General features: G+C 39.3%; 1 non-coding gene across 1 annotated transcript; it reads right to left on the bottom strand.

Moving 5' to 3' along the window:
- Positions 1-19315: 19315 nt before the first annotated feature.
- LOC111755412 (small nucleolar RNA SNORA2/SNORA34 family) lies at positions 19316-19449 on the bottom strand. Its single transcript, XR_002789965.1, has one exon. It is a non-coding gene; the product is annotated as a small nucleolar RNA SNORA2/SNORA34 family (small nucleolar RNA).
- Between the last annotated feature and the right edge of the window lie 2108 nt (positions 19450-21557).

Raw genomic sequence — 21557 nt, 5'->3', positions numbered from 1 at the left:
TGCAATAATGACCCTATAAGAGAACCAGCTTCAAGAGCTCTGGGACAGATTTCAAACCGGAATTAAAGTAGACTATTTTGCGTAGGGGGAATTTGACTCCACACTACTGATAAGTGACCCATTACCTCTTGTATTATCAAGATGACTGCTGGAAGAATTAAAAGTGATTGGCTGCAGGGTGTAAGTGCCTGTTGTCTTCTTGGATTATCTGAGAACTTTTAAAAATGCCATTGACTAAAAGCAAGCTAAAATAATTTAGAATTAAAAAAAATTTAGGATTATGGGCTATTTTACATGTTCGTATACATAAATGTTTGTGTGTGTGTGTGTGTGTGTATATATATATATATATATATATATATATATATATATACTTGTCTTTGAAGATTTGCTGGGTATTATTTTTTAAAGTAGTGTTCTATGTATCATATGTAGCCAAAACAGTATTTCCTAGACATTCAAAAATTACTAACTCAATTTGAAAATAAATATATATTGGTATCTATTATGAATAATACAAATCATACTAGACGCTATGGGGAAAAGTTATCTAGTTTATAGTTTCATAATATAAAAATGTTGCCAGGTATGGTGGCAAACAGCTGTCATCTGAGCACTTAGGAGTCTGAGTCAGGAGGATTGTTGACCTGGGCTACACAGTAAAGTTAAGGACTGCCTGAACTGCATAGCAAGAACTTAAAAAAATACATGTTTATTTAAGCAGAAAAGCCACACAGTAGTAACAAATTGAAGTCCATAAAAATTACACCTGGTTAGACTAACCGGATATCTTTTTGTGGCCAAAGGTTTAGCCCATTAGGTCAAGTGGCTAGCTACTGTGGACCTCCTCTAACCTGGGTGTCTCATTGCTTTTGATTGATTTGTGACTTGATCTCTTGGAAGCTAGAAAGATAGGGTAGAACCCTCCTTACTTGACGACAATATTGTGAACACTCCAGGTTTCAAACCACTACTATTCATTCTGAAGTTTCCAGAATACAACACAGGGCCTTGCATCTAGTTGCTGCACACTGTATGGTTGTGAAATTGAATGGGCTGAGTCAAGAGCTGTTTATAAAGAAGTCCAGGGGGGAGGAAAGAGAGCATGTGGTGTGTCAGGTAATGGTGTAGTGTCTAAGGCTTCTGCACAGCACTGCCTGCAGTCTGTTTCCTTCAGTGACCTAGGGGGCTAGAAAATAGGGCTCACCTCAGTTTTCTTGGGGCAACAGATTTGGTGGTGAGGCAGCAGGAAAATATTCACACTGGTGTACATCTTCCTTCCCTTGCATCTGGGCTGGGGCTGAGGCCAAGACTCAATTTAATTGGTAAAATTTAGCAGAAATGACTCTGTGCCCTTTCTGGGTCTATGGCCATAGAAAGACCTGTTGTTTTTGTGTTTGTGACCATGGGAGCTGTGCAGCCATCACTGCTGCAGGAGCCATGTGGAGAATCCACCGAGAGGGTGAAGATCTGAGGCTACATGAGAGAGAAGGTCCATTTTGGCTAACATCTGAGCTGAGCAGGGCCCTAGCTGCACCAGCTACTACTGTGTGAATGATCTGTGAATGATACTACTGGCTCTGTGAATAATCAAGACCCACCAAACGGCTACCTAGATTAGCCCAAACTCAAGTTGAAAATCATGAGTGGATAAAGTGGAGCTGGTTATAACACACCAAATTTTGGGGTAGCATGTTACATAGATGTAGGTAACTGAAACATTTCCAAACAATATTGGGAGGACCCGGCTGTGTACAGTTGGGACTCTTTTAGAGTAGATTGTGACTTCCAGCCTCCAAACAAGGTAGAAAAGAAAAGCTAGTATAAATAATAAAATGAAAACTGAGTTGAGTTGGCTATAAGGGACTCGCCTCTGCAGTCCAGCTCAACACAGTAAAGAGGAAGGAAGTTACAAAGTACGGTAAGAACTCCCAAAACAGGCTCAGCAGTCTGGAGTCTAATGTCAGCAGTAGAGGATATTTACAAAGACTTGCAGCTAGTAATTTAAAGGTTATGGTGGAAAGGGGTTGTCGTAGAGTACGAGTGTTAGATAATTGCTAGTTATGGAGAACTTGCTAGGTGCTAAACACAGTACTGAATATTTAAAAATGCATTCTCTTATTTAAACTTCAAAATATTACCATGAAGTTGATGCTTTCTAACTTAAATACTTCAGATATACAGAAAATAAGACAACTCACAACTGTACTTTAATAGAAATACAGTAGAAAACACTGTATACCCCTCTATGATCACATTATCTCTTTGATGCCTGATCCACAGGCAACTGCTTTCTAGGGTTCGGTGCTTATTGTTCCTATGCATGTGTTTGTAATTTTATTACAGAGTTGGGCATGGTAGTGAAATCCCATCATTTGGAAGGCCAAAGCAAGAGGATCACCATGAGTCTGAGACCAACCTAGGCTATAGAGTGAGTTCAAGGCCAGCCTGAACTATATAGCAAGATCCTGTCTCAAAAAAAAAAAAAAAACACCCAAATTTAATTTCATTATGGGTTTTATATTTGTACAACATATTTGTAGAAATCCCTAAATAAGTGATAATATTGTTTTACACATTTTTGGACTTTTTGAAGAATCTTATCGAAGGTTGGTTTTTAGTTAATATTAAATTTTTGAGATGCATCCCTGTTATGGCATGCAGCATCCTGTAGGCTGCATATTGTATTCTACTATGTAAATATATTACAGTTTGTTTAGCCATGCTCTTGTCAGCAGGAATTTTGTCACTAGTTCTTTGCTATTACAAACGGAGTTGCAGCAGACATGCATGTACATCTTCTTTAGATATCAAGAAGTAGAATTGTTGGCTCATGGCGTCAACATCCTCAGTGTTACTAGATATGTGAGTTTTCATATTTACACTCACACTTGGAACATATAAAAGTCTTCATTGCCTTATCATATTTTATATTGCTTGACTTTAATATTTTTTGCCAAATGGACCATGTAAAACAATATATTTTTGTGGTGTGTGCCTGTGTGTGTGTGTAGTCTGTACAGAACCCAGTTTCTTGTGAACGTGTCAGTGGTAGGCAAGTGCTCTACCACCGATCTACATCCCCATTCCCTTTAGTATTAATTTTTATTTCAGTAGTAACTAGGGATGATGTCAGTCCATTCTGGCTCCTATGACAAAATGCCTTGGAGTGACAAATTTACAAACAACAGAAATTTGCTTTTTATGGCTTTAGAGACTTGGATATCCAAGATTAAGGTTCCAGCAGACAGCGTCTGTGTAGAGTTTGCTCTCTGCTTTAGAGATGGCACCTTTTGGATGTTTTCCCATGGCAGGACAAATAAGCTCCTTCTGCACTCTTTTAGAAAAGTCTTATTTTTTTTTCTTTTTGGTACTGCTAGGAATTAAATGTAAGGCCTCAGGCATGGTAAGAGAGAGTCTATCACTGAGCTGTACCCCCCAACCTGGAGGAAGAATTAGCATTGTTTCCCTATATTTATTCACTATTCAGGTTTTCTTTCCTTTGAATTGCTTAATCCTATATTTTGCCCATTTTTCTTTGAGTTGCTCATTTTCTTTAAACTGATTTTAAGAAGATCTTCATATATAGTCCACCAAAAAGTGTATACACACTTCAGGAAAAGAAAAACTTACTTAAATATTTTAACACTAAATGTATTGAAACATCATGATATTAATACAAGTTACCTTTGGCCTCTACACTCACAAGAGGTGCTCAAAGTGATGGCCATGCGCCTCCAGCCATTTACCAGCATGACCAACTGCTGCTCAGGTAACCTTGGTCACTGAGATTGCTGCACATGCATTTTCAAATTCTTCTCTAAGAGCCAGCAGTGTGGTGGGTTTTTTCTGACATGTAACATCCTCTAGGATCTCCCATATGAGATTAACACCATTTGTTAAAAAAAATCATTATTTTTCTGTTCTTGAAGTGTATACTCATTTTTGGTTGACTCTTTGTTCTAGATATTAACCAGTCTGATACATTCATTGATGTATGATGTAAACAAATCTGTTTATCCTGATTTACAGATAAAGAAATAGAAGAAAAGTTTGCTGACTCTCACACAGCTAATGCTTAACAGAGCTGGGATTTTAGCCCAGGCATGATTACATATGAACATAAAATATAGTGGCTGCATTCTATTCACTTGCATTTAAAGTCTTTATTAGTGCAAACCTTTCAAAGATGCTTCTGAGATCACTAGAATTGTTTATACTGGAATCTTTTATTATTGGAAGGTTCAATTTAATAGCTTGAAATAAGACAGTGAAGGAGAAACTCAAATGTCTTTTATTGTTAAGTTTACACAGTTTGAATTTGCTTGTATTCTTCAAAGTTATTAAATGTAAATCTACCTGCACAGATATTTCCCACCACTAAATAATAGTACTTATAGGGTCACTGATATATTAGAAAGTGATTAATGTCAATCAGTTTTCATAAGGAATGTTTTACTTTGTAGCATAACTAAACCAAATAATTGTGTTATTGAAGACTGATGAAAAATCCCCATGAATATAAGAATCCATGGTTTCCTTACAACTGTGTCTATAACAAATAATAAGTCAATAGATATATAATCGCTAAAGAAGAGGTATCTTGTTTGAAATTTATGGTATTGTGGAAGAGGTTTTTCCCAAGGCACAACTGGTTTGGCTTAGCAATTACAAATAAAATAAAAGACTGTAAAATGAGGTAAACTTTTAGAAGAATAGAAGAAATGCCCAAATGCATCCATCATTCGTTTGTTCATTCATTCATCTATTTATTAATTCAAGTTCCTCTTCAATACTTATTACAGAGCTGCTATGGCCCAGATGCCATCCTTGTCCCCTGACGCTTGATAGTGAGAAGGAAGCACATTGCCATTACATATCTAACGCCACAGTCACTGAACAAATTACAGTTGGCTCTATGCTCTAACGAACACATATAGAATACATCAATGAAGTAGAAAAGAAGTGTTTTTCAGGAGAATTAAGTGTCTGATGTCAATTTGGCCCAGTGGGCGGAAAATCCATAACAGAGACAGAAAGTGAGTGGGACCTAACTGGGGGAAATGCAATGAGCAGAACATTTGCTGTCTAAGCAGTGGAACCAGAGTCAGTCAAGTGTAACACATGGAGAGGGAGAGACACTGGACAGGTGATGATGGATTGCTTACTTCTCTTACTGTAAGAGAGGTATGAATTACTGAAAGAACCCAAAGATCACTAAACAAGAATGTGATCTCATTTCTTTTTTCCAGTGCCTTTGGAAAAAAAAAAGGAATAAGAAAGTAAGGATACCAAGAAACAGCAATCACAAAACTAGAATGGACAGAAATTTTTAAAAATGCCACAGGCTAGGAAAGGATGGACTAAATGCAGACAGGAAGAGGCTCGGGCTTTTGAAAGAGGGTTCAGAAGAAGCAGGGAGTGAGTTCAGGGAGGTGACCCAGAGTGTGGCAGCATTAAAGACGGCACTTTTCTGTCTTCGGACAAGGGAGGAACTTCAGTGTGAGCAGGGGCCACCTCTAGGTGAAAAAGAGGGCTACAGAGTCATATATGTGTTTAATGAGAAGAGTTGAAAATGCTCTTCACAGGAGGGGAAACTAAGAGGCCAGGCCCTAGGACAATGAAGTGTCCGTTTAACTTGAGCCAGAATAAACTCCCCAAGTTTCTTGATTCACAGGGGGCACGGCTTTTTCATTTTCCTGCCAAAAGACCATCTCCTAGGATATGGAGACCATCTGTGTCAAGGAGCAAAGCTCTTAAAGATGATTTCAATGTAAAATGTGGCGTGACGGGGGCCATATTGTCTGACACTGTCCAACCCTTTTCGTATTTCAACAAGTTAAGCACAAAGGAAGTAAAAAACGGCCAGTAACAATGAACCAGAATTCCCAGACAGCTCCAGGGGAGAGGGAGAAGGCTTTGACAGAATTAAGACAAGTCAGCGTGGATATGCACAAAGGTGTCTGAAACCAGTCCATACAGGGTTTGAAATGAACAAAGAAAGGTGACCAGCTCAGTGAGATGCCATGGCCATGGGCCCCACGCTCCCAGCTCCTGACCACTGGGGACCACAGTGGGAAGCAGAGAGACAGCTTTCCCTGTTCACTCTCAGCCCACTGCCCCGTGAGCTCCTCTCCCACCAGCCTCCGCAGCTGCCAGGATTAATTCTGCACAGGTCCTGTCACTTAGCAGTGGTTGCTCAACTGGGCTTCATAATATCAAATCCTTGATAAACAGAGTCTTGCTTTTTCATACCGAACATAACACTCATAGTGAAAACTGTTACGCTTTTTGGGGTTTGCTTTGAAATAATCCAAGACTGCAGCAGGGAGAGTGAGTGACGACACACATAAAACAAGATTGGCTTTGAGTTCATCATTATTACAGCTAGCTAGAGACAAATGGAATTTTACCACACTCTTCGCTACTTTTTGTATGTTGGAAGTTTTCTGTTAGAGAAGAAAAAAAATTGAAATCTATCAGGCTCTGTCCCTCTGTCAAGAACTTATCTGGTTGTTTCCCATTCTTTTCTTTCTCTCCAAGGACTACTGTTTCTCTTTTGTCCTTTCTCATCTGTGCATTCCACGGATATCCCCAGATTGTAGTTTGGGTAAGGCACTGTAGTGAGAACCATGGGGCGAGCAGATGGACAAGACTTTGTTCTTAGGCCAGGCTCTCCTGGGAAGGATGGATGTGGCCATGAAGGTTGGGAGAAAAGGTGGCGGGAGAGAACGGGAGAAGAAAAACAGTATTACTAGTCTGTGTTGTTTGAAAGGAATGCCTGCAAAAAAGTGGGATGTAAGTTGATCCCTAAAAGAAACAGTTGTGTTGGGTGGATATGGGGATCGAAGCCTGCCCCCAAAATTTATGGGATGAGACAAGAGACTGGCCAGACAAGGTAGTGAACTGCTAAGTAAAACATGATTTATCCTCCTGTCTTGATAAACATGCAGTTGTAATAAGTTGAAAGACCAAGTCAGAATCTAAAACTTTTAGGCTAAATGTGTAGCTTGGTGGGAGAATACTTGCCTACCAAATGCAAGGCTCTGTGTTCAATTTGTAACACCACACAAATATGCCTTGGGATTCTGGGCTGGAACATGGCCATATGGAAAGAGCCAATCCCTGATCCGAGTCTCTGGTCTGTAACCTGTCTCAACTTTGCCTATTTTAGGTTTCCACCTTCACTATAGGGGGGCTTCATGTATACACAAGTAGATGCCTCAGCCCTCATATCCAAAATTTATCACCACCCCACCCCAAAGTCAGCCCTAGAAGCTCCTTGGACCTATGTAGTTCTTCTGTTCACAGTGTCACCTTTTGCTTATGAAAGGATGGATGTAAGGAGAATGCCACTCAGTCCCCAGAAGATGTTTCAGAGTCATTTAGGTAGGAAAATCTGGATTCTTTTGGTTGGCCTAAAAGCAAGGTAGAGAGGTCCAGGTTCTGGGTGGGTGTCATGTTTCCTTGACACTGCAATTTTGTGTGTGTGTGTGTGTGTGTGTGTGTGTGTGTGTGTGTGTTTTAGGCAAGGCCTCACCATGTAATCCAACCTGGCCTTGAACACAGGACAATTCTCCTGCCTCATCCTCACAATTACTGGACCCGGCCCCTGTTGATTTCTTGAACCTGTGGGAGGGATATATCTAGAGGAAAGTCAGATCAAATTCCTTCAAAGCACAAAACTCAGGCCAGGAGCCCATCTTGCCACTCGTGAGTGGTAGCGTTTGTAGTATATAATTCTTTTAGAACATTATTTTCAAAATTCTTGAAAAATACAGCTGATAATAAGACCTAACCTATTGGGGGTGGATTGGAAATTAAATGAGATGATACTGTAAAGGTTTTAGACTGATACTGGGAATGTTACAATTGCTCCATGCAAGAAAATAAAGCCAGCTTGATTTGTTTCCCTCAGAATTCACTGAGAAGACTGGTTGCTTTCAGGATTGAAGGAGTAAGAAACTATAGACATGACTTCAAAGAATCCTGCAAAAAGTTCATGGACAAATGCTAAGTATGTAGATTAGAGTTATTTTTCATAAAAACATTAATTTCCCATGCTGAATTAGTCTACTACTGATGAGAAGCAGTTTGGGGAAGCCCAGTTATAATGAATCAGGATAGAAGGGGGGTTGGGACATGGCTCATGGAAAGAGCACTTGTCTAGTTTGTGGGAAGTCCTGGGTTCCAAACACACACACAGACACTCACGCACACGTGTACGCATGGGCAGATAGCAAAAGAAACATTTCTCTTCTCACCAGGGAGAGTAAATACATTCCTTACCATTTTCTATCTCTAGTGGCAGCAGTTGTCTGGCGACTCTTTCACATGAATAATGTGAAATTAGTGAATAATTCATTAGTGAATAATGAATAATTAGTGACCATTTGTTACAGGAGGAGAGGGAATAAGTGATTGGAAGGGTTACAACCCCAAGTTTGAGGTGATGAAGCTTCATTTCCATTCACAGTTAATTGTGTAAAAGCAGTTTATTGGTGGGTTTAAGTGGTCAGGCTTTGGGGTCAGATGCCTGGGATCATGCCTCAACTTGTCCACCTAGGAACTGTGTGACCATGACCATGGACGAGTTCCTTAACTTCTTTGTTTCCATAATGTAGGGACAATAATAATAATAATAATAATGTCTACCTCAGGATTGTATTAGAAATTAAGTTAAAATGTATATAGCACTGAGAATGAACATATAATATACCCTATATAAATGTAATTGAAATTATATATATATATATATATATATATATATATATATATTTCTGATAGGAACCATTCTACCTCTCATCTGTTACCACTACTACTTTATTCATTTGTAATATGCAGTGCTTAATGATAGTTAGGAAACAATATTATTGAATGAAAATAGTTAATATTTGTTTAAATTTTTTCTCATTTAAGTTTTTTCCTACAAACGTCATTTGTAGAAATCATTAAAGTTAACTCATTCATTCTTTACATCAATCATCAGAGGAAAGTACTATTTTCACTCATATTTGACAGATGAGGAGACCAAAAGTCAGAGAGGGGAAGTAACTTGATTCGGGCCACACAGCCAATTATTGATGAAGTCAGATTTCAAACCCATCTCTGGTGAGAGAAGAGCCACGCCTGTTTCACTGCTTGAACACAGAAGTACTGCCTCTGAAGCCAACAGGATAAACATCTGTTGCTGAGAACAAAGTTATTACTTCAGCCAAATCCGTGGTACCTCCCGGAAAAGAGTTCACAGACTGGTCTCTTCACTCCAGTGGGGCGGGGGAGTGCAGAGGAGGCAGGTTATCCAGTTTAAGAGTGACTAATGGCTGCCTCTCATAGCCATGACACAGGACCTGGCAGCTGAGGGTGGACAGGGCTCATGGAATGTGGCCAGATCCCTCGCTACCGCTGTGTGGGATTGGGATGATCCACAATGGGTGCAGCATCATGTAGAGCCTGTGGCTGATATTTATACCCCTTTTCAATACTTGGACATCTGGGGGCAAGAGGGGTGACTTATCTAATGGAATGGATTGCCAATGTGAATTTTCTCCCCCCGGATAGGTCTCCAGAGCGGAACATGTCCTGGGTGGAAATACATGCAGTGGGTCATTGGCAAGGGACAGGCCAGCTACGTCCCTTGTACCAGTAGATTTACTGGAAGGATACCCTCAGGGGAAGTGGGACTGAATGCCAGGAGTGCTTAAAGGGACTAATTCTCTGGGACTCTGTCCAGTAGAAGCAAGTGTCCTGCTTACAATCCAAGAGAACCATAGATGGTTTGGACTTGTGAATTTGGAGATCACTGCAATGAAAAGCCATTTTCATACTGAAATGGAGACCTGAAGAGGAGAGAACCCAGGCTTCATGCACACTAGAGAAGTACTTTCCTTTTTTTTCCCCTGGAGAGTTTCTTATTTGTATCTACCATGGAGTACCCTGAGACAAACTCCTTCTGGCATAGTTATCATCTGTGCTAAGTCTACACAATGAGATGTTTTCTTTCATTAAAACTAATGTTGCTTCACCAGTTGAAATTAAAGTTCCCAAAAGGGTCATTTCCTCACTAGGATAATTTTGCTACAAGCTTTTCATTAATCCAATCATAACTCAAGTAATATTATTTGGCATTTTAGTGAAGTCTTCAGGAGCCACAAGGGACTGAATACATTGTCTGTTTTATGACCAGAAAAAGAAAAAACAAACAGCAAGCAAAATAAGCTCAATTTAAAATTGGTTTGGTTTTGTATAATGCAGAAAACACATTTATTTATCCAATATACAAATGTGTCTTGATCACTTGCTAGATGCAAGACACTGCTCTAGGACTATTGGGGCTGCAAGAATGAATCATTCTTTCAGCAAAAACAACCCACTTCCATAAGCATTAAGAGGGCCCATTTAAAAAAGTCATCTTCCTAATACAAAGTAGAGGAAGAAAGCACCTTAAATCTCTCTCTCTCTCTCTCTCTCTCTCTCTCTCTCTCTCTCTCTCTCTGTGTGTGTGTGTGTGTGTGTGTGTGTGTGTGTGATTTTCTCTCAGAAAGAAGGGACAGGCCAGGAGTGCTTAAGGGGACTTGTCACTCAGAGAGAAGGTCCATGGTTTATGTGTATAGGGCAGACTTCATGGTGGATGTGATATTTTACTGGAACTTGAATCTAGGTAGGATATTCAATTGCACAAATAATCTGGAAGGAAATTCAAAACTTGTGTAAGTAAGGAGGGGAGGAAGGATTGAAGGAAGGGAAGGGGAATGGGAAAAAAGAATCAAGTTACATCATGTATAAGTACGAATTCGCTATGATGAATGATGAATGTGATTATTGTGTATACCTCAAATGTAGCAATAAAAATCGTTTTTGAAAAAAAAGGTGTAGAGGATGGGGTGTTCAGTGACACTGGAATATGACATGTTTCTGCCTGGCTGGAATATGACTTTCTAGTTGTGTTTGCTGGAGCTGTTCCAGGGCACACTGCAGAGTAAAATGAGAATCAAACTGGAGGGAGTCCAGGAAATCTACACCAATTCCAAACAAAGTACTTCAGCTTTAATGTATTTTTTATGTTTTGGTCCATGGAACATCTCATTTGGAAAAAAAAATCTTCCACTAAGAAGAAAAAATTAAAAGAAGGATACAGGCATGTTGGTGGTGAGGAAAAGTCAGAGAAAAGAGTAGAAAATCAACTGGGCCTGAGTCACAACATACTTGAATGTAAGCTGAGAGATCACATTGCATAGATTGTGATAATGAAGCAGGTCAAAGTACTAATCAGAGAGTAAAAAGATGAGATTCCTTATCATGGGGATGAGCAAATAGATTGGAGTAACTTCATGTGACAGGAGCCTGCCTCCCTATTTTCGGAGTGTTGCAGTTTAAGCAATGAAATGGAACAGAAGTTAAAACAGTGAATAAAATAGATAAAAATCTTGGCTATCATAGAACTTATTCTAGTAAGGAAAGATATAAATGAAAAAATGAATAAATGATAAATCAGGTGGTGGAGAGAAATAAGATACCAAAATAAACAGGTGGCAGGAACAGTGTGTGATGAAGGTACCATTTAAACAGATTACTTCAGGGAAGGCCTCCCTGAGGAGTGGCATTTATGGGAAATGGTACCCTGAGTATATTTGAGGGAAGAATGTTACAGTAGATGATGGATTGTGCACCCGGCCTAGTAAACATATTTTCCTGAGCAGGTGTGTTAAAGGATGGGCAAAGAGGTGGTCAGAGCTGTGTGAGTTTATAAGATATGGGCAAGAGATGAAACAAATGTCAGCCTACAAAGGACTTACAGGCAATATAAGGGACTTCAGATTTTATTTTGAGTGTGTTTTTGGAAACTGGAGGATTAGGGGCATCTGAGTGACATAATATGGTATGTAATTTTATTTATTTTTTAGTGTCTTTTAAAAAAATTTTACTTAAAGAAAGACTAAAAACAGAAAAAGGGTAGAAATAATATATACTTTCAAAGAAAAAAATAAACAGTAAGTAATCACCAGTTGATGATTATAGATTGTCCTCTTACAAATAGTTATTCAAGAAACTAAAGTGGAGCTTATAAGGTGGGGATTCAAACAGTGAGAGTGAGACAGCAACCAGTTCTGTTCAACTATCCAACAAAAACTTAGAAATATGGTTATCAATCCTATACACTTAAACATACATGCAGTTATCCATATCTTCAATTATGTTGAGATTGAATAAACCCAAGCAGGCTAATATCACTCTGAACAAAGAATAATACTAATCCTGGGTTTCACATTAGGACCCTCCAGGATAAGCACTGGGTATTTTAGTGTATCTTTTTCTTTAAAGTATCTGTTCATTTCATCATGTGTCATAAGATCAGTTCTCATAAACTGTTTATAGAGTCTACACATGCATGAGTCTTAACATGTATTTCTATCCTTTCTATATTAGAGGGAGAAACAAAACAAAGCAAGACAAAACAAAACATATTCCTATAAGCACATGAAATGAAAAATACATATAAGACCATTGTACAAGGAGTTCTACCATAGTTCCTGTGTTGTCTCTTGTTATCTTCAATAGAATTGGCTATATCAGACATGGTATAATTGAATATATCAATGTATAACAGTATTATTAAAAATACAACATTGTAGATAGTATAAAACTTTTAAAAAGGCAGTAATCAAACCAGAATGTGTATCATAGAGTCTTGTCATCTTCAGTGTAGTTGCCTATACTCTTAGACTTGATACTATCGGTCATATCAATTTTGAATAAAATCTGTCGATACCAAAGAGCAATCAAACAAACCAGATTTAACTAAATTAGTCATGATAAAACAGTATAAGTCATACAGGGCTCCAGATTAAGTTAATATGAAATTGAAGATGATTACTGTGCTGTATCCTGATGTTTTTGGGATACTGTCTGTGCCCTCAAATCTAATGCAAGTAGACCAACTGGGACAGAATGAAATCTAAACAGAGTGGTGCGAGTAATGTGGATTTTAAATCCTGATACATTATTAACAATATCTTCTGCCATCTTTTTTTAGACTCTCCCTGCCCTTTCACTTCCCCAGGGTACACTGTGCATTTTTGGGTCTCACCAAGACCCTTGGTTTTAAATGGGGGGCAGCCTGCTATTTACCTAAGTGGTTCCGTACCTTCTCTCTCCTGGACTTGATCTCTAATTGTATTCCTTTACCTATTAAAGCCTGTCTTTCTAACCTATCCACAAATACTAGTCCAGTTGCCCCTATTACTCTCTGGTTCTCTGTCATATAGAGCATTGTTTTCTCATATTTGATTTTCAGTCCAAGTATTCTTTTTCATGCTAATTAGATTTCCTATAAATAGTATCTTGGTGGACCCTACCTCCTGATCTACTCCACGTGTGGTTCTTTTTTTTTTTAAATTTAGTGTATCAAGGCCAACTATATTAGAAATTATAACCAACCTTCTCTGCCTCGTTTCTGCTATGCTCTTTTTTGCCATCAGTTGTCTGCTTATCTTCTTTTTTCTGTTTTCAGCTCCATTCTCTGAGGCCTCTCTGCCACTGTTCCTGGAATCCTAGTACTTTTCTCTCTCTCTAGAATGCCCTGCAGTATTCTCTGTAGAGTTGGATTGGTGATTGCGAATTTCCCAAGTTCCTCTTTGTCTTGGAGCCATCTTGTTTCTCTATTAATTTCTAGAGGCAGTTTAGCAGGGTATATCAATCTGGGATGGAGGTTACTTTTTTTCAGCGCTTGGAATATTTCACTCCAGGCTCTTCTTGATGGTTTGTGTCGAGCCTTGATAGTTTGTGTCAAGAAGTCTGCCATGGTGGGCCTTCCTTTGTAGGTTAGTTTCTTGTCTCTAACAGGTTTTAATATTCTGTTATTATATTGAATTTCTGGGATCTTGATTATTATATGCTTGGGTGTAGCTCTGTTTTGGTTGTAGGTGGCTGGATTTCTATATGCCTCATATATCTGCATATCATTTCCTTTTCCTATGTTTGGGAAGTTTTCCTTAATTATTAATGTGAATAGCCTTCTGTGAATAGCCTTTATGTGAATAGACTACTGTTCCTTTGTTTGTACCCCTGTTTCTTTATTCACATTCTTTATTCTCAAGTTATAGATCGTCTTGTCATCTTCTAGCCTTAATATTGTTACTACTTGTTTCCTTGGTTTTTTTTTTTTTTTTTGTCTTTTTCATTTTTATTGGTACCAGGGATCGAACTCATGACTGCACACTTGCAAGGAAGGTGCTTATGCTGCTGAGCTAAATCCCCAGCCCCTTCCTTGTTATTTTTAAGAAATTTTTCCTTTCATGATCCCACATTGCAAACCTGTCCTCCAGTTTGGATAATCTATCCTTAGTTTCTTTCAAGCAGATTTGCCACCTTTCCATAGAATTTTTAATTTCCTGGTAATTTCTTTGAATCTACTTCATGTATTCTGTATTTTCTTTATATCCTTCATCAAATGGTCCTCTCCTTTGTTTGAGTTCCTCCCTTCTTCCATCTGTGTCTTCTTGAGGGGTACTTAGCATCTCTTTTATTAATCTTCTTATATCTTGCTTTACTTGGCTAACTATTTCACTTTTGAACTCATTTATGAGGTCCTGAAGATATCTCTTTATGTTCAATGGTGCCATGTCTGATATTGCATGTTTGCTGTTCTCATTCTCCTTTGTAGTTATCTGTCCTGGGTCAATGTTCTCAGGATTGGGACATGGGGACTTTTTGTTGTTGCTTCCTCTTCCTATCTTTTTTCTTCCATTAGGCCCCACATTCTTTCTTTGTTGGTTACAATTCTTTTGAAGCAGGCTGGCTAGAGGACCCTTCCCACTGCAGTGTGCTAGTGAGTTGCAAACAGGGGCAGCATATGCTGGCCCCTCCCCTCTGGATCAGTCAAGCTGCTGTGGCCTGCACTGTATTACTGTGCCCCCCTTCCCCTCTGGGTCAGTCAAACTTCTGAGGCGTCATTGCATTAGTGTGCACTGCTGCTGTAGCAAATTGATTTTGGATAACCTATTAGGTCTCAGCCAGGTCACATGATCCAGGCCTGGGTCACTCCACCAATCCTGTTCAAGAAGGGAACAACTGACTGAAGTTACTGCTGCCCTTGTACTTGCCAGTCCTGCTGGCCCTAGAATTTCATCTGCTGGAGCCCCCATTTCTGTGGAATGTTTCCACTCCCATCACTCACCACAGGTCGATGCAGGTTCCCCACCAACTCAGTTCTCCCTTTGGCTGGCTGACCCCTGACCTCAGTATGACTGCACCTCCAGCGAGTTGAAGCGGTGGGACCACGGACAGCTCGGCAAGTTGCCTGCTGCGGCAGGAGCACTGAGCCTTTAGCTGTTCCAATAATAGCACCAGGACTGTATGTTTGATTGGTTCACCTTAGTTTCTTGTTGGGATGAGAGAATTCATCTCCCTCTGTTTGGGATTCCCCATGCTATGTTATGTTGAATTCTAAGTTGACTATCTCAAGGAGTCTCTGTAGCCAGCTGTTATCTATCTGGCATCTTTGCTCAAATCCCCTTGTAGTTTTATTATTTATTTATTTAATTTTAAATTTTAAAGACAGCAAAACAGAACAAAGCAGAACAGAACAAAGCAGATCAGAACAAAACCATGCAAGTGACACAGGATTTCAAAGTAAGACAACAGGAGATCAACAGTGGCTACCATAATGTCTCCTGTAATAGCTTTAAATTTATAAATCTGGCAGCTCTGTGGAACTTGGACTAAGAGAGGTCAGGGTAGTTGTTACATAAGGACACATAAGAAAAACTCTCTATTTGAGAGTGTGTTATGGTTTATGTATCAAATGTGCCCCCCAAATCTCATGCAATCATGCACGCATTTGAGTCTAGCATTTGTGACTGGTTCATTGTCTAGAACTTGGATATGTGGTATGATTGAGAGCCCCACCCAGGGGTGGAGCCACTGTATAGTGCAAGGGAGGGAAAAAGGTGTGTGTCTCTCTCTTTTGCTTGTCTGGGCTTGCTGTTTGCAGTTACCATGAACAGCAGCCCAGCCACACCATCCGTCCTTGGAGCCAGCTGAGTATGCTCTGAAATCTCCAAAACTATAAGAAATAAATGTTTCTTTCTCCAATTTTGAGTGTCAAATAGTTTGTCTCAACAATGAGAGAGAAAAGTAACTAAGTCAGTGTGTGTGTGTGTGTGTGTGTGTGTGTTTAAAGGAGGGGAAAGCAATTATTATTTTAAAGTGCTTGTGTGCTTGTTGAGCTCACTGGACTATTAATCTTCTTTCTGGGTAAGTATACTTACTGTATACTTATTCTGGGTATAACACTATTCCTATGACTTTGGCTGTATCACGTGCCTTAATAACCACCAGGGTGATACGGAAGTTTTCTGATTGCTTATACAATAATGATAAGGTTTCTTTACAACCTTATATCAATGAAAGGGGACAACCTAGGGAGGACTTTGAGTGGAGATAATTTAGGATTCATAGAGCTCTTATTAAAGATTGGGTTGCTAAAAGATTGTAAGCAAACCAATCTTTTACAGGGTGACCTCCAAGGACTAGTTGGCCTCACCGCTCTTGTTTATCTGTGTGTGAAGTAAAGGTGTCCTCCACTCCCAGCTAAAGCAGAATCTCCAGTATGTACTCTGCACATTCCATTTCCACACCTTCATTTGCTTATGCTGCTTTCCCCTGGATTCTCTCAGCTTCTTAGAGTTCCACATGGAAATCCTAGCCATTTTTCAAGAATCAGCCCCAATACCATTTTCTCCATGAAGCCTTCCTAATACTCCTGACAGGATATAATCTCTCCCTATCCTGAATCCTGATGCCATTTGCCTGTCATTTTTCTTCATTCCCTTATTTACTGGACCTATTTGGAGTCATTAGTGCACCTCCTTGTATCAGTCAACTTTCTGACTATAACAAATACTCAGGATAATCAATTTATTAAAATGTTTTATTTTGGCTCACAATTTAGTAGTTTCCAATCTGTGATTCGCTGGCCTGCCTGTACATCATAGTAGGAATGTGTGCTGGGATAAAATTGCTCACAGCTTGAGCCAGAGGATGAAGAGAAACAGGAAAGGACTAGGAATTCACAGTCCACTTCCAGGGCGTAGTCCCAAAGACCCAAGGACCTTCAACCAGCACCTACCCACCAGAGTGACAACCTTTTAATACATGAACCTTTCAGGGTCATTCAATGTCCAAATGACAGGACTCTTTGAGAACAGGACTTAGCTTTTACACTTACACAGACCTGATGCAGTCAGAGGTCAACATGAGCACCACTTTCCTATATAAGGTGAGATTCTAGACAAATAGTGTAAGTTCTGCATTTTAAGGGACACAAAGCAAATGGTAGTATATTTAGAGCTAGTTCTAGGAAGCTAGGCTGTCATGAGGTTCTGTTGTGTTGCATGATAAGTGCTAACATATTTCAATTGTGTTTCTTTTAAAAATAGCATGGACCACTCTGACAAGAGATGAACTAGATAACACCTTTGATTAAGATTTAAATCTTGGAGATAGGATGGTCTAGTGGGTGAAGGGCCTTTGACCATATGCATGTACATCTTTGACCATAGGCATGTACATCTCATCCAGCTTTTTTTATATCACTGACAAAGTGGATAAATACTATCCACCTCACAAGGTACTTCTCAGAATTAAATTAAAGTACCTAACACAGTCGCAGGACATAACAATATCCTCAATATGTGAATTTCTTTCTCCTTTCCTTCCTTCAAAAAATTGAACAGTCTTCCAGAAAATATTTAGGTAGACAGACAGCAGGACAAACAAATCCCTTTCCCAAAATGAACTGTACATCCTGTAGAGGTTGACAGCATGCATTCCTCAATGAATAAACATAGCCCATGATTAAAGTATTTACTATGGACTAGAAACATCAGCATCAGCATCATCATCATCCCCCAGGATCAGAACTTGCATTTTAACAAGGTCCCACAATCAAGCATATCTGAATTAGACTTTACGAAGCACAGATGTAGGTTTACCTTACAGAAAAAAGCAGATTGTCATGTCAACAGACTATGATCTGGTTTGTCCTAAAGTACATCTTAATTAATTAACCTGGATTTTGCACTTATGATTAAATAGCACTAGTGACAATTACATGTTGGTTTGCAATATTTTAGTGAATTTACCAACAGAAAAAAAATGAAATTCAACTTTTGATAATTCTCTATAGGACATGAACACAGTATCAACTAACTCTTTCCCTAAACACTGGCATGGGATGAGCAGTTTGTTTATGTATGCAGATGTACTATTTAAAATAAAAACATGCATCCTCATTTGCTTCTTTCAAAAAAAGTTCTTTTTTTGGAATTTAAAAGAGAATAAAACAAAACAAAACAATGAGAATGATATTGGATTTCAAAAAAACAAGACAGTAGGTAATCAACCACAGTTACTGTAATGCACATTTTATCCTCTAAATTGATGCTCATATCAACAGATACAGGCATGCAAAGTCAATCAAACAGCACAAGCACTAAGTTTTCTCTTTACTTCAGTTGCCATCATCTCAGATTTCAAGCGTGTGGCTTCTAAATTCCTCTATGTCTATGTCTCCTCCACTTGTTCTGGGTGATATATAGGCATGCAAAATTAAACAATATAAGCACTAATTTGTCTCTTTACTTCAGTTGCTTTCATTTCACAACTTTCAGGAGTGTGACTACTATTTTCTTTTATGTCTACATCTTCTGGACTTGTTCTAGGTGGGAAGTGTGGCTGGAAGTCTGAGATTGCACTCTGCTCCTTTATCTTGACATTTTCCTGTGTTCCTCCAAATCAGCTAGTTTCTGAGTCTCATGTGTTTCCTGTATTGGCTGCCCATCCAGTGGTGCAGTGAATTGGACTAGGCATTTGGGTTCCTCTGATCCAAGGTTCCTGGGGTGGCAGAGAGGTGCCAGTCAGCTGCCCATCATGTTCCCTCTATGGTGGTAGGACACAGGGAGCACAGCTGCCTCTCCTCTGGCCTGCAATGGTTGGCCCACCACAGGGTGTGGCCTCCTTTCTTCTGGGCAGCCACAAACTCACCAGGGGGCATGGCTTCCTTCTTCTTTGATCTTGTGGTGCAGGCCCACTGCAGGGCGTGGCTTCTACTCTGGGCCAGTAGCAGCTGGTTCACTGGGGCTCATGGGCTTTTCTCCTCTGGCCCTGGTGTGCTTGGCTTATGGTGGTGGGGGTGTGGGAGTGTGGGAGTGTGTGTAGCTGCCTCTCCTTCAGGTCCACAGTGGTGGGCTCATGGTGGGGGCGTGGGTCTCTCTTTTTAGGTCTGTAGCAGTGGCAGTGGGCTTACCTGGGGGTGAGTTGTTTCTCTAATGAACTACCATTACATTTCTAAAGTTCTGAAATGGCCAACAGACCATAGAAAAATACCACTTTAGACTTCCAATTGAAACCAACAGCTTCAAAAAACTGCCAGCCTTGATTCAGGGCCATAAAAAACCAGTTTTAAACTATGTTTTAAATGCATTTGTTTGGTTTTTAAAGTTTATATATGTGTTATTGTACATAAATTCTGAGATTTTTAAATGAGTAACTCCTCGCATGTACTAAAAAACCTTTCCCAGCTCATGGTAGGAACATAATAGTTCACCTGCTGGGACTAATTTCTAGAGAGGTAGAAGTGCCTGGCAACACTGTCTTTTAGCCAAGCAAATTGTATAGCTTCCATTATTAGAAGGGAATTTTATGAGCTAATAGTTTTCCTTTGCCATTCAGTATATCAAGCTACTTTCAGTCCCAACCAGAACATAAAATACTTATGCAAATATTAGGAGTCCCAGCACTACTTTACCATTATACAAAACCTGTTCTCCATGCCCCCCTTTGCAGACTTACTGTGTAGCCTTCCATTTATCTACCTGTCTCCCTGTCTGTCTACCCACTGTTAGTACTGGGATCAAAGCCAGGGCCTTGCTAGACAAGCACTCTACCAATCAACTATGATTTTAATTTACTTTATGACTGACTTAATCTTTATGCATTTTAATTCTGGGAAGAAGCCAGAAGCAGTGGCATGCACCTGCTTTCCTACCTACTCAGGAAGCAGGGACAGTAGAATCATTTGAGTCCAAGAGTTTGTGGCCAGACTGGGTAACATAAAGACCACATCTCAAATAAAACAACAACAACAAAACACTCCAAACAAATCAGTCCTGAGTGATATAAAATATAAAAAATTAGGAGAAATTTAGAAAACTATGACTTTTAAAAATGAGACTGGTTTCAGTTATTAAGCTGAGCAATCAGTTGTCTTCTTATTTTTTGTCAACCAAAGAACTGGTTGAATTAGGTATTAGAGTCAGACATTGGTCAACAGTCAGACATTTAGGAAATAGTCACAGATGCTAAAGAGTTTAATTGCTGTATTAGTTGGGGTTCTGCAAAGAAATAGAACCCATAGAATTTAGATAGTTAGCAGATATATACATATATATACATATTTATATATATCTTATATGAATCAGCTCATACAATTATAAAGACCAAGAAATTCTACAAATATGCTATGTGCAAGCCAGAGAAACAGGGAAGCCACTGGTGTGCTTTAGTTGGAGTACAGACCATGTCCCATAGTATTATTCCTTTTGTTCAAAACTGAAGACACAAATGTCTTAAGTCTAATAAGCATCCATGTGAAGCTAAATATTTGTCCACTTATAGCATATCTAATGATTTTCATGTTTAGTTCAATTAAAGTTGCGAAGAAGTTTCTTGTCATTATCATTTTTGTTTCTCTGAACTTCCTCATGTTATTTTGCAGTGAAAGCTGGAACAATAGGTCTTACACGACACACTCTACACTGAGCCCCACTCCCAGCTCCCCATTAACTTTTGTAAAGTAAATGCAGTAAAATATTCCAACATATGCCCAGTGACACTGACAAAACATACAGTTAGAACATTTTGAAACCATTGTTTGGCAAACAGTACCACTGTGCAATAGATGAAAATGGTAATTTGTCAGCCTAATTTGGTATATGAAAAGTGAATTAGGGCTGTTGATGAATAGAATACAAAAAGATATGGTATTATTATGCTGGGTGTGGTGGAACTAACCTGTAATTCTAGTACTCTGGGACGATAAGACAGGAGGCTTGCAAGTTGAGCCCACTTTGGGTAACTTAGAGACTTAGGAAGATCCTGGCTCAAAGTAAAAAATAAAAACACTCTGGAGGCAGAGCTCAGTGCAAAGATCCTGGGTTCAGTCTCCATTACAGGAAAATATAAGTTCTAAAGTCAAGTGTGTGTGTGTTAAATGGCCACCCATGCGAGAACTTTGAACCTTTCTCTTGAGCTCTAGTGCATGTGCTCAGCTATCTAGTAGAAATCTGGTTTCCTCAGTAGTCATCTATGACATAAGTCAAAACCAACCGCATTTTCTCTCACGTGCTCCTGACAACTTGTTTCTTCTCACAGGTTCTGTAAATCTGATGATGGCTGCAATATCCACTCAAGCACCCGTGTCAGAAACTGGCACATCACTGGAAAATCCCCCAAAGTGCATCTATATATTTCCCAGTTGGAATATTTAGCTTGCAGTT

This window comes from Cavia porcellus, unplaced genomic scaffold (genome assembly GCF_034190915.1).
Source record: "Cavia porcellus strain 051 isolate PalLab524CR breed Dunkin Hartley unplaced genomic scaffold, mCavPor4.1 scaffold_3, whole genome shotgun sequence".
Taxonomy (NCBI): Eukaryota; Metazoa; Chordata; class Mammalia; order Rodentia; family Caviidae; genus Cavia; species Cavia porcellus.
The sequence above is the reverse complement of the archived record's forward strand: the minus strand, read 5'-3'. Positions and strand labels throughout refer to the sequence as shown.